At 40.5% G+C, this 13,816-nt stretch overlaps 1 long non-coding RNA gene across 1 annotated transcript in view; it reads right to left on the reverse strand.

The window, feature by feature from the left end:
• The window catches only part of LOC115014815 (uncharacterized), a 133,076-nt gene that overhangs the window by 60,987 nt on the left and 58,273 nt on the right, over nt 1-13,816 (reverse strand). Inside the window, exon 3 of the long non-coding RNA XR_003832941.1 lies at nt 6,766-6,934. This is a non-coding gene — a long non-coding RNA (uncharacterized LOC115014815). The remainder of the gene's footprint in view (nt 1-6,765; nt 6,935-13,816) is intronic.

Here is a 13,816-nt window from a genome sequence, read left to right on the forward strand (position 1 = left end):
GGAGGATTATGTTTCAAGGAATTTCCATGAAACACCATTTAAGCGGGGCTGATAAGGCCTCCTTTGCACAAAGATAAGAGCCTATCCACACACATTATTGATCTTCTTCTGACCTGTTTGTGGAAGAAAAGCTGGAAAGGGTAAAGCACTTGTCAAACAGAGAGAGCGGTACCCAAGAGAAATGAGGTGGAGATAGAGCTGAAGTATATAGGAAAATGCAGAAGAGACAAAGAGAGGTAAACAAGTGTGAAAGAGGAACTATTAATACCAAATAAATAAAAAACTTTTCGTTTTATGCTTTGAGTGTGATTGAAGTTTTCTTTTCTTTTTAATTGTGATTACAAATAAACATGAAGGCGGGTTCCTCGGCAGGGCTACAACTAACAGATATTTTTGATTAATCTTCAGATTATTTTCCTAATTAATTAATTAATAATTTTGTTTATAAAAAAAAAAAAAAAACTGTTCAACCGTTATACATTCAAATAGCCTAAGGTGACTTATTACAACAGTTTCAACAAACGTTTAATAACCTTTCTATAATACATGAAACAGTTCAAATCTTCACATTTGAAAAGCCCGAGCTATTAACTGCAACTATTAATCGAGTATTAAAATTGTTGCCGATTCCTTTTCTGCCAATCAAACTAATGCATTAATCCACTAATAGTTGCAACCCGTTGCAGAAGAGAGAACTGTTTGTTTATTCATACATCGACACAATTTAAGAACGCTACTTTCAACAGTGAGAAAGGGAAACTAGGTCCATGCAATGTTTTAATACGTTAATGTGGTTATTCGTGGCCTTTCAGTTCCCTCTGTACACAACATCCATAACAGTTTCTGACCAGCCTGTCTTTCCAGTCAAGTACATTTGGTTTGATCCTTGCCGCTACAGTAACACTCGGTCCTGCATTCATTCAATAAGCATAAAAAGTCAAATAATCCAACATCTGCTGGACAAGTTAAGCTAAATTGCATGTGTCCCGAGTCCATCCTAAGCGTGCCTCGAGCTTGAGGCACAAAACAATAAAATTGGCCCGTGGCGATCGCTGAAGCTTGGGGTGAAAAAAAAAGCGCTGTGTCGTGGCATGCCAACAGTGCACCCTTGCTGCGTGCTAGATGGCAGACGCACACTGGGGGCCGATGCACATGACCTTCTGCTATCAGAGCAGACGCGCTCATTTATCACCCGCAACCTTGAATCATTGTTTTACTCAGCTTGAGCCCTTACGCTTCTGCTCACGCAAAAAATAGAATAAGTGCATTTTTGGTTCGAGGCAAGAGCAGAGTCAGGCAGCAGAACGGCTCTTCCTCAGTTTACAAGCTCCGTTACTGAAATCCTCTCCATATCATGTCCACAAAATGTGCTTCGATTTTAGCGCTTGCATTGTTGTTTTTTTAACGAGGCTTTCTTCATCTGGCTGAACCCTGAAACAAGGAACCATTATACCTAGGAGGCTCCCTTTTCTTGCTTTGTTTTAAGGGAATTGGATTATTTATGATGCAGCAGGGTTACAGCTCATAAACCTAATGAGGATTCTGGGGTTGTGTTTTTCTGTGTGTTTAACCGTCTGTGTGCGAGTGTCTGCCTGTGAGCTGCATCCCAGACAAAAGACTTGGAAGGGTCTTTAGAGGAACAAGCTGGCAGATCACCCACTGTTTTACAGATCTGCTTTAGAGTGGCAGAGCAAAGAGGAACAAAGCAGAGCTGATAGTGAGGATAGGCCAATGGCGTTCTGTATGAAGTAGATGGAAACAAGATTCTGTGTGTAGCAAGTAAAAAGGCTGTGCAGGAATTGAGCCTTATCCATAAGAGACAAGCCTTCATTTATCATTAATGGACTTGTTGTCTCTTCTGCTCCCGTTCCAATTGCTGTTGAAGGAAACTGAAAACTTCCTCCATGTTTACTTGCTGTCTTGATAAATTAGGGATAATGTAAATTCCACTTGCACTTACTCCATAATTTCAACCAGTCATGTAATACTCTGCAATCGCTTTGCTACCCTGAGTTTATCCTCACTAATAGAAATACTGTTTTCATTCACTAACCTTTTCCTTTCTGTTCGCGTGCTGCTGAGCTTCTGTCAGTGCGACTCAACGTTTCAGAGTTTCACAGTAAAAGCCAAAAGGAAGAAGTTTAAGTTGAGTTTTCTTTTGCAGATAGTTAAAAACAGGTTTTATGTTTTGTACTAACTGGAAGCGGTACACAAGACACGCAAAAGAAGACGAATCAAAATGCAATACTTATTTCATAAATATGTAATACTTTATATTTTGTAGAATAAAATAGGGAGTGCTGCCATGGTGCATGGCATTGGTTGGTTGGCAGTGTAAAAAAAAATCCCTTTTTTGATACATGGATTTCACAACAGCTGTTCAAATCTCATGAAACTCATCAAGAGGTCATATATATGAACTGGGTTACATGTCATGTTAATACTTCCCACTTAAAGAGGCCACTTATATTTTGTTTTCTAAGATCTTCATCTAACACATTACCACCTTCCACAATTTTACCTGCTGTGAGTAGCTCTTCCATTTCCCCTTTGCATTGCATTGTGGGACACAGGTGTATCCAAAATACACTATATATATATATATATATATATATATATATATATATATATATATATATATATATATATATATATATATATATATATATATATATATATATATATATAAATACTTATTCTAAGCTGGTTTTGAGTATGAAGTGTGCTCACACTGGAAAAGTGACTTAATTAAATATAATAATGTGTGTGCATACCTTTTGTGCATGGCATTGTGGGACAATAGTGTCTATCAGCAGCACACTCAAAGGAAGTGGATGAGCTTCTTACTCAAATGCAATTACCACACTTTCAAATCCCTCCTTGGAATAAAGTACAGAATTGGGACACCGCTACAGAGTCTCGTCAAATCTCAGCTGCAGCTGAAACTACCCTTTGGCCTCTCTTAAAAACACACTGTACCAAAACAAAAGGATACAGGCGAGAATGGTAATCAATAATAACGTGGCGCTACGTAACATCAACTGTGTTTCTGACCCGTTTTAATTCACAACCTTTGAGGGGTCTGACAAGCAGAGTGGAGAAAAGTTTAACAGCTCAATGATTAATAGTGTAGCCGGTGAAAAGGTATTTCAGTGTCAGCAGAGTGGACGTAAATGATTGCGCTCCCTGTGCTCTGTCTTCCAGAGTTACTGACAAACAGCCCACTTCAACCAATCACACGCACTTCCTGTAAAACGCTCCAATTTGCGCACATGATTTGCTCAACCTATAACAGTAGGAATATGCAGAAATTATATTCAAGGTTGCAGTTGGGCATGTAAAATGAAAAGGTTTAGTGCCTGGAGAGGGAGCACAGGGGGATGAGAGAGAGTGTGGGGGGGGGGGGGGGGGGGGAGAGGGAGAGAGAGGTGATGGATAGTCCAACTTCCTGCAAGAGAAAGGTTTGATTAATGGCCGTCCATTCGGCAAAACACACCAGCTGTGAGGGGAGATAAGTACCAATACAAAGCGCAAATTACTGTCTGTACTGTAATAATTAACCTCAGAGACCAGCACACACAAGAAGTTCAGGTTCCTTTCCAAACAACCTCATTTCCTCTATCTCACAATAAAAAAAACTAAAAACTAAAAATCTCCTTTAGCGCTGAATCCTTGTTTTAGCTCCAGGATTTAACTGGGTTTTTTTTACGGCTCGGTGAGCTGTTCCCAAAGATGTATGAGCAAATTATTAGCTGGAGTTATTTGAAAAGAGGAAGTGCATTGTGGAAATGACTGTCAACACACTGCTGCCAAGCTCATCCCCCTCTTGTGCAGAATGGGTACAGAACAGTCTTCAGTGAGATATATGTAGTGGAATAATTGCTGGTCGCACAGTAGGCAGGAAAGGGAACAAATAAACTAACTTGTTAAGGTTTTTGGAGTCGCAGTTGTTGTTGGCTTCGAGTTAAGACTTGATCCAGCTGGAGGAGCTCTAGATGTGTGTGTGTGTGTGTGTGTGTGTGTGTGTGTGTGTGTGTGTGTGTGTGTGTGTGTGTGTGTGTGTGTGTGAGAGAGAGTAAGAACATGTTGGAAGAATGTTTCCCTCTGTGAGGTGACGTTTTAACTGAAATCAGCCTGTAGAAAATACAAGTTTGAGCAGAAAGCGGAAAGCATTCAACCATCCTGAACCACTCACCGTGAATGTATGTAATTATTCTTCATGCTCCAAGTTCCCAGTGGTTTTAAAGCCATAACCACCCAACACACACACACACACACACACACACACACACACACACACTAAAGTTAGTCTTTGATAACGGCTAATGACTGCGACGGTGAATTCTTCAACCATAATATTATTTGAACCCAAGCTGATTAGAAACATGTGGCTGAATGTTTGAGTGTCAGAACGATTTATGAGTCTCTCACCGATGACCTTTCCACTCACTGTTTACACTCGTGTCTTACATCACTCCGTCGGACTCCCCGCTGTGAGCCCGCCTCGATTTTCTAAAAACGCACTCAGAAGCACAGCGCAGTTATTGCCTACACGGCTCAGTTGCTTTGGTTTGGAGGTGTGCAAACTAAGAGAGAGAGAGAGAGAGAGAGGGTGTGTGCACTTACATACACATTTAAGAATGTATTATGTAACACAGAAAGAAGATGTGTAATGAAAAGTCAACAATCTTTCCTGCTAATCCACTTAAAATAACTTCTGTGTGGAGGAAAACATGTCAGCTCCTTCAATTAAATCCCAGAACTTCCACATGTGATCGTACGTGCACTGTTTATCAAACCCTGTTAAATTCACTCTCACACACACACACACACACAGCACGATATTGTGTCCAAGGGACATACTGAATTCTTGACTGCACAATTATTTAAATAAAAAAAGGTAAATAAAGCACATTCATCCCCTCTAAAGGTCTTATTCGATTTCTTTAGTAAATTGCAACCAATCCAGTCCTGTAAAAATTAATCACAGGGAATTAATGTTTGCTGCCCACAGCGGAAACACCACAGCCAGCTGGATAATAAGGATGAAATGCTGCAATCTGTTTCATTAAATGGCATCAAACGCTCTCTGTTAAAACCACCAGTGCACGTTTATATTTGATGTGGAGTGAATGTTTATACTGTAGATTGGATTTCTGTCAATGCTTTTTTTTCTCAGTATTAGACGCAGACTGATTTTGAAACCGAGGATATCAACAACAGAAAAATAGTTATTTCTTGACACACACACACACACACACACACACACACACACACACACACACACACACAATGAAACTTGCTTTTTAAAGAGTAGTGACATGTAGTGAGACGGCACATATGACATTTCAATAACAATCTTTTCTAAGTTGACTAAAATGACGGTAAGAGTTAAAGCAACGTTGTTCAGTTGTTGACCTCTATTAGTGCTGTGGCTCAATGCAACGAGCGGGTCAGGCCTCAAGGATACACACAGTGTGTTTTGGTGCGTGACACCGAATGCTAACAGATTTTCTCCAGAACTCCACAGAGAATAAAACAGGACAAAGATAAGAAGATGGTTTTGCACAGTAAACCTTCCTGGAAATGTTGTAACACAAAAGAAAGCAGCCAATAAAAGCATCTCTGCACCGTATGAAGGATGCATGAATGAATCAATTAGGCAATTAATCATTAGTGGAAGATAATCACCAGCAGTTATGATAAATCAATTAATCGTTTTATGTGATTTATTAAGCAAAAATACGAAACATTTGTTATCCTGCTCCTGAAATGAGAGGATCTGTTGCTGTTCTCTAGTTACTGTGGTTTTATACTGAATACATGTGGGTTGGTTGGACAAGATAAGCAACTTGAACTTGTTATATTGGCTTTTGACTTCTTCATTATTTATTGACATGATATAGACTTTAAGACTGAAAAGTAATTGATAAGCAATAATGATTATTTTCAGCCTTAATGTATTACAATGTATATCTGACAACATGCAGTGCACCCTGATACTCATGTATTTGTCAAAAGCCGACACTGGCTCAGTCAGTATCTGTAATAAACAGTAGCAGGTATCTTTAGGTAACCACATAAAAACAAAATGCCAATGTATATCTTGCCACTTCGGGTAAATCCTGTTGCATTATAATTTACAGGAATACATAAAAACTGCAAAAATGCAGCAGAGCAGAACAGCTGTTGCACATTTTAAACTTTACTTTTTATAAAACTGATAACTTGGAGGAAATGCAATAATTAAATCAATAGATTTTCATACCAGAACAAACACAGTTTTCATGAAAAAATACTGTCTTATGGCAACAGCAGAGGCATATTTCTGATGTGAGAATGTTTGGAGAGGTCAGCAGATTAAAGAAAAACAATGATTGCGGTCTTCATATTGGAGCCTATCTGGCTCTAACATATTGCTGGCTGAACAGCAGGGAGATGTGGACGTAAGACACAACCATGTGCATACTGTGAAGCCGGATGTTTGAAGTGGCAAAGACCTCTCGCACTCACTCTTAACGCCTGACCTTTGCTGCAGCCCACCAACTGCTTCATGCAGACCCGTTTTCTCTGTGTGTTTATAGAGATAATCACCTCACAAACGTGGGTCCGGCCTTCCTCCACACACGGCTTCTTTTGGATCGCACCAGTGGCACACGTGTGATAAATGATAGGCCTCATTTCACTTTATTAGACCACCAAGACACCGGGTGGATAAGGAGACTTTTTTTTCCTTGTTCTTGTGTTTACTGTGGTTTCTCTCACCTCAGATTTGGCGGTGGGTGTTATTGCAGGATCGGGAGGGGAGGGAGGCGGGCGTGCTCTTCATGCTGCTTTCCTTACAGTCCTCTTTTATTGATGAGGGCCTCTAAACAGCTGCCTTAGCAGGAGGGGAATAGAGTTCGGCGATGCCCGAGCAACTCTTAACAGCGTTCTATCAGGAAAAAGACACGAGGCAAATGGAGATAAAGGGAAAGGCATTGAAACTAAAAATAGAGTAGCGTTTCTCTCTCAAAGTGAGGCACAAATTGGGTTTCAGCCCTGCATGAAGCACACTGCAGTGATAATGCAGAAATACTGACATATATAGAAAGAAAAGTACTTTTTATTCAAGCACATTTAATAACAGCTTCAGGATGTTGATGTTAAGAGTTATTTCGGGGTTGCTGTCAGAAGTCGGAGGCTGTAACAGCACAACGGAGTCTCGGTGCAGAGATGTCCCTTTGTTTGTTTAAAGGGCAGGAGGATCGATGGCCCCATTTTTTGAGGCATGGCTCTGACCTCTCGCGGTGGCACCTGTATCAATCACGGGCCGGCTTCGTTCTCTGCCTCACTGCTCGTCACATTTGTCTCTCGTGCTCGCGACCGTGGACGGAGGCTGTCTATCTACTCTCAAATGTCAGTCTACACCTCATGCCGGCTGTCAGCTGACGCCCACCAATACATAAACGGCTTTAAAAATGTGACGAGGACAACTCTCGAAGAGAAATCTATTGCAGGGAGAGATTGATTTAAGTGTTTACTGTGAGGCTGTAAGGCCAGCGCAGGAGAAATGAGGCCACTCACTCATTGTTGAATAAATATGAAGTAATATAATAATATTCTGACAGCTCTTTTTGCTGAAATTCAAAAGGACCTCAAAAAGTACATTTATTCAGATGGGTTATTGTCTGGTGTTTCTGTTATCTTGGGAACTGTAAGCTGAAATTAATTGATTATACGGAACGAAATCCAATTTCCACCAGAACGCACATGTTTTTATTGATCTGCGGATCTTAATGAGGTTGGAACACCTTAGAAGTCACCTACAATGCAATTAAAGTAGCTCCATTGACAAGGTCTTTTGTTCTATTATAACCACATGAAATAAAGCATAAAATTATAATGTGGGTGAACAGAAAGTTTCTTTGGATGAGAAAAGGAATGCAGACGAACCAACTATACATGTAAATGAACACATCAAAGGGGGAAAGTTCCCCCAAAACTGGCTTTCAGACTCCAGACGATTTAAAGGCTGTTGAATATGCATTACCATATGTAAGCGCCAGTTTCACAGAGCCACAAGAAAGTCACACCAGACAAAATAGTCCAAGGGGGCATTGCTAACTCACAGTAACAACCAGCTCTCTGTTTTTATGGCTCGGACCACAGTTAATCTGTATGTATGGCGGATCCTTGTGAGGCCACGTTGTAATCACCCAGCCAGTTCTCAGCGATCCAGGACTCTTGTCTCGGGTTGAAAGAGAGGGATGATTCCCATTATGGAGTAATTAGTCTTGTTGTCACCGCCGGACCTTGACAGTGAATCCACTTGCCGGGGCTCTAAAGGGATTTGGGAGTTTGCGACTGCTGAATCACAATCAGTATCTCCTTTATTTGCCAAGGACGACATCCTCAACTTTGACTTGCCCATGAACAGCACTACAGACGTCATGTCTGTCAGCTGGAACGAGTATTGTGAGCCAAGGTTTCTGGCATTTTGTTCTCTCTCTTGTGGTACTTTTACATTTTCTTGGCATACCAGGATTAGAGTATTCCACTGCGAGAACTGTTGGCCGATTAACGCTTTGCCGCAGGTTGATTGAACAGGCCATTTAAACAGCTTTAAATTAGTCTTATTATTATGTTCCACAGTTTGAGGACAGGATGCACTTGCTTTGTATAGGCCTATTACTGGTAGGAAGTGAACATGCTCTCCTGTTTGGTCCATCAGTTATTATAGCCTCAATATGTTTGACTGCATCTTAATTATGACAGGTCGGGATGGGACCTCATGAATTTCCATTAAGACTGGGTTTTTTTCTTGACTTCAAAGACGCAGAGAGATAAAAGTTCCCTTACTGGGTCGGTGCCTTAATTGTTCTGCCATTTATTAAGTCAATATGTTAAAAGAAAGAGCATATAATAAAGCTAATACAAAGCTAAATCGTCGTCATACTATAGCAGATGGGTTCTGAGGAGAAGTGTGTGTGTGTGTGTGTGTGTGTGTGTGTGTGTATTCAGAGGGCAGAGTTCAGACTCCCATATAATGGAAAATTAGGAATGCTAAGCAGGCGTGGCAACGAGCAATCTTTATTATAGTTCAAAAGGGCAAACAGTCCAAGCTATCTTTATTACGCTCGATGCAACACACAACTGCAAAGCTGTTTTTAAACGAGTGACATCGTTCACCGAGACGGAAAGTGGACATTTATGGGGAAATAATGACTGGGTTATCTAGGCTGTTTCAATCAGCAGGAGAAGTATTATATTTTACAAACTTTCTACTCAACGATGTATTTATGTGTCACAGGGCAGAAGACATTTTATTAGGGAGGACAACTTAACGTTAACTTGTAAATAGCGGGTCTGTGTGTCCTGGTCCATTTCTAGGGTCTGCGTAGTTCACGGCTTGTCCACTCACAGAGCAACATATGGCACTAAAGTACTGCGTCTTCTTCTTCTTATGACGGTAATACAATAACAACAAGACGGCCATCTCTTTATTGCTCCAACATTGTCAACGCCAGTGGCGGCCTATTACAGCCTCACTTTTTCCATTCTTATCTTTCACAATAAAAGCCCGGCATACACGGCATCCCTGCTTATCCCTACTTAAAATCACTTTGCTAAGAGACAACTGAACAAAGCAGCTTACAGTGACAGCGAAGTCTACCAAATTGGCATATTATGATACATCGTTGTTAGGGTGGGGTGCTGTAATTTTAACTGATCAAACTATGATGATGTGTTCAAATTCAACATGGATATTAACTCATTATTATTCAGGCATCTCGCTCCCTGTGGCTCTGCTGCTGTGCTGAGTACTCAGACTGCAGATTGGAGCTGTGTGAGTCATACAAACTTAATCATATGGCACAAAACATTTGCAACAAGAGTTATATCCACCATTCAAACTGATGAGAATGATTGTTTTGGGATTGCTTGCGAGAGCAGACAGCATCGGTGTGGACAGGGGGCTTTAAGTCACAATGCCGGGCTCAGTGGTCGATGACAGCCAGACACCGGCGATGGAATCGTTCAAAGACCAAACCCTACTTACAGTACAGCTCGATTTATCTCTGCACTGTGTGATGCGTGAAGGTGGAGACTGAAGAAACGCATTTAAGAGTTTCTCCAGTCCTGGTTTGATATTAAAAAGGTATGTAACACACTATGGTACAATAATCCCATCTTTCAATGTGTTGCATTGACATTATCTAAATATTTTATTTTTCTTTCTTTTATTATTCCATTACTTTTCCTAAAGTTTTAGGTTTTTGCCTTTGCATTGTTTCAGTTTCGGGATCGAGACGCTTTAGTCGGGTATTGTATCACAGTCATAACTTTGGTATTGTGACTACAATACTCTTTGAGGAATCTGTCACTCAAGCAGCTAAATGCTCCACTATGTTCAGCGGTTAGTCTGTAACTGTGTGTGTCTGCAGTTTGGTGCTGAGAAGGTAGTGTAGTGTGATTTTAGAGCTTTATCACTGAAAGCAGCTGCCTGCTGCAACCAAAAACAACACTATGTGAGCAATGAGAGTGAACCAAAACAGCAAAGTTGGCAGCTGGAGAGCCAAACAATGAGCTTACAGTCGCTATAAAGCTCTGTGAAAGCCGAGGGGAGCTGCAGAGTCGGGTTTTAGGTTCAACGCTATAGGTCATCTGCTTTAATTCTGAAAAACAGATTAATTATATATCATATCCGACGAAAATCTGAAAAAGGTGACTGCTCTTAGATAAAAGATAATATTTTCTCTTGTGCGGTAAAAAGGCTGAAGCTCATTGTTCACTCTCCAGGGATCAAATCAGTGTGAGACCTTTGTCTGTTTCTTCCAAACTCTCGGCTCTCTTTGTTCGGTGTCTGTCGAGTGACGGGCAAATGCCAAAAGCTGATTCCTTTGTTTCACTGCTGTATATGTATAATTCATATGAAACTGAAAAACACTTCAATTTCTTACTTTTCTTATAACAAAATTGTCAAATTCTTATAAGAAAGTGTAGAAAATCTTGATGTAGCTGAAATTAAAGTCAGATTCTCTAAATCATCCTCATTGTACACATGTTTTATTTCGGGCTTGATCTAATTATTTTCACAGCTGTTATCGAAGCGTCCAGCTCTTGCCTGTAAATGGCTGTAATCGCCACATTTAAGGTGTAGACTTATATTTGAAATCACGCCTCTCTGAGGATGAAGCCAATTTCCCTACAGGGTAGTCACAGAGTGGAGATAAGGATTTTTGCAGCGGGAATACGTTACAGCTAATGTACTGTAGGTTACAGTTTCACCTCTGTAATTCTCGTATTGATTTCAACTTAATTATTCCTCTCCTGTGAGACAAAATCCATCTGGTGCTTAATGAGAGCGTTTCATCTGCAAATGGGCACCGAGAGATCCACGTTGAGTAATGATTTCACCGAGAAACAGGAAATGTCTGCAGACAGGGTTCAGACAACGTTATCCAAATGGTTGTTGATTGGTGTGTGGAAACATTGCACACATGGCAAAAGCAATCCATGGAAAATGTTTAAATAGTAGCTCATAATAGCTCAGAAAGCTTAATTAGTTCTTCTGGATGTTAATAAGGTGGTGGACAGTTCTGCACAGAGACTGGGGAGGAAGAAACGCTGATGCTCATGTGAGACAGCTCACACTGTTGATGAATATATCAATATATATAACAATATATAACAATATATCAAACGTTCATCAGAGCCGATAGAAGGGATGATGGATGATCATATTTCACATAAATAAATCACAATGTCGTTTCTCACTTCCTTTGTGTTGTCCGGGTTAACATCATTACTGCTGCTAGCTGCTGTCATTTGTGTTATGTTAGCTAGACACAGCTGACACGTCTCTATCAAGATGTTGCACATTGTAAACAAGTTTTGGAAATGGTTGCAACATACAAATTTACCTCTCAACGGTTATTTGACTTTGTTTGCTTTATTTTCTAAATACTGAAAATGTCCATACAGAGGCGGGTCATTATAACCAGTGTAGTTGAAGCAGGTGAGTCCTACCGTGTGCTGTTGTTGGGTTTTACGCTTCTTCTCACATGAAATTGAAACCAGGAGACAAAGTGAGATGCTCTAACTGGATCTGAAATGCACCTGAGAGACTTTGGCTTGATACTAATACTGCTGTCTTCTCGTCTGCCTGACAGTAACGATCTGTGTGTGGAAGGTGAGCAACGAGGCTCCACAGAGCCTTTCATAATTATCCTGTCAGTAAATGTAAACAATAATTCTGAAAGGCTTTGTTTAACACATGTGGCAGAGCGGTGCTGCAATGCTCTTTTCTTCCAGGATGTACTAACTCAAAGCTGTAGCATGCAGCTGTAATTGTAACTGAATGGCACCACAGCATAAAAAGCCTCCATTGAGCTGATGTATTGTATTTCAACATATCACTCATTGTCGCAGCAGTTCTTTCTGCTGAAGCTGCTCGCGCTGCACGAGGCGTGGCGGCCTTGAGGTGAAAAAAAGTGCTGAGTAACTTTTCCAGGCTTTCATTATGTACTTGATCCTCATCAAAAAAATCCAGCTTCACAGGAGGGCAAAAAAAAAACGACAAGTCTAAAGCTCAGATTTATGACTCTCAAGCGTCTTAATGTCTCCGAAAGAGAAAATAGCTTTGAGGTAACAAAACAACGAAGCCTGCTGGACGTCAATCAATACAGTTTGTTACAAGAAGTTGAAATCATTGTGTGGGGGGGGGTCATTGATTCCCAATAGGTGGAGGACTCACTACAGTTGCCTCTACATGTAAAGCTCACTTCTCGCTCTAATAGCTGCTACTTAATAAGCATAGCCATCTGTCTTTTTAAATTAGGTTGGAAAAATGACACAAAAACATAAGCGTGTCACCCCAGAGACAACCGGCCTTAACTCATCAACATGCCCATCAATAGTCCATTGGGAAACTGTAACGTCCTCTTAGATCATTGACTGAACTGGTGCGATGCAGCTGACATCAATGGTGTTCTACAGCCTGTCAGCTCCACTCAATGGAATATCGAAAGTTGGAAGACGCATCACGCTGCTGTGAAAGCCACATTAACACCAGAGCTGCGGGTCGGAGAAACTTTCGTGTCTCCAAAATGTCAACTTTTTAAAAAAGGACTAAGAATATTTTCTTCAATGGAGCTTTGAAACGGTTTCATCAGCCTGAGATCAAATCAGGTTCTCAGCCCGCAGAGAACAAAGTGCAGAAATCCTTCAACCCCATCGAAAAAACTGGAGTTACACAGTTGTCACATACAAGAGCACGTAATGGCTTGAAAGTGTGTTTTGGCAGTAAATGGAATACATTATCAGTGTTTTATCAGTGGTTAATGTACTGTTAACTTTCTTTCAGGGAGTTAGAGGAGAAGTTGGATATTACGTTAAATAGCTTAATTTAGTAATGAGTCTGGAAGACGATAGAAACCTCTAGCCGGGCTCTGTCCATCTACAAACACAAGTACAAGTGCAAGTACTCAAAGACTACACAATAAAACACAAAAAACTACTTAAGAGACTTATATTACTAATGATATTGAAAGTTACACACACACGCACAGTCTTTTTAATAAGACGAGGAGGCGGCATCATCACATATAAAGTGTATGAAATATGCTCTGTATGTTGGCATGTTATAAATTAATAGGCCAAAATTCAATTAGAATAACAGAAGCAGGCAGAGAGGGTTTACCAGATCATTTTTATTCCTCTCTGAAACACTTCTGCAGTTAGCTGCCTTTTAGTTTTCCTCTCTCCTTCAAAGCAGCGGCTTGCTTCCATCGTTAATTGTGTCCCTCGTGTCTTACAGAGTCCTCTCTTTTTA

This window comes from Cottoperca gobio, chromosome 10, assembly GCF_900634415.1.
Source record: "Cottoperca gobio chromosome 10, fCotGob3.1, whole genome shotgun sequence".
Classification (NCBI taxonomy): Eukaryota; Metazoa; Chordata; class Actinopteri; order Perciformes; family Bovichtidae; genus Cottoperca; species Cottoperca gobio.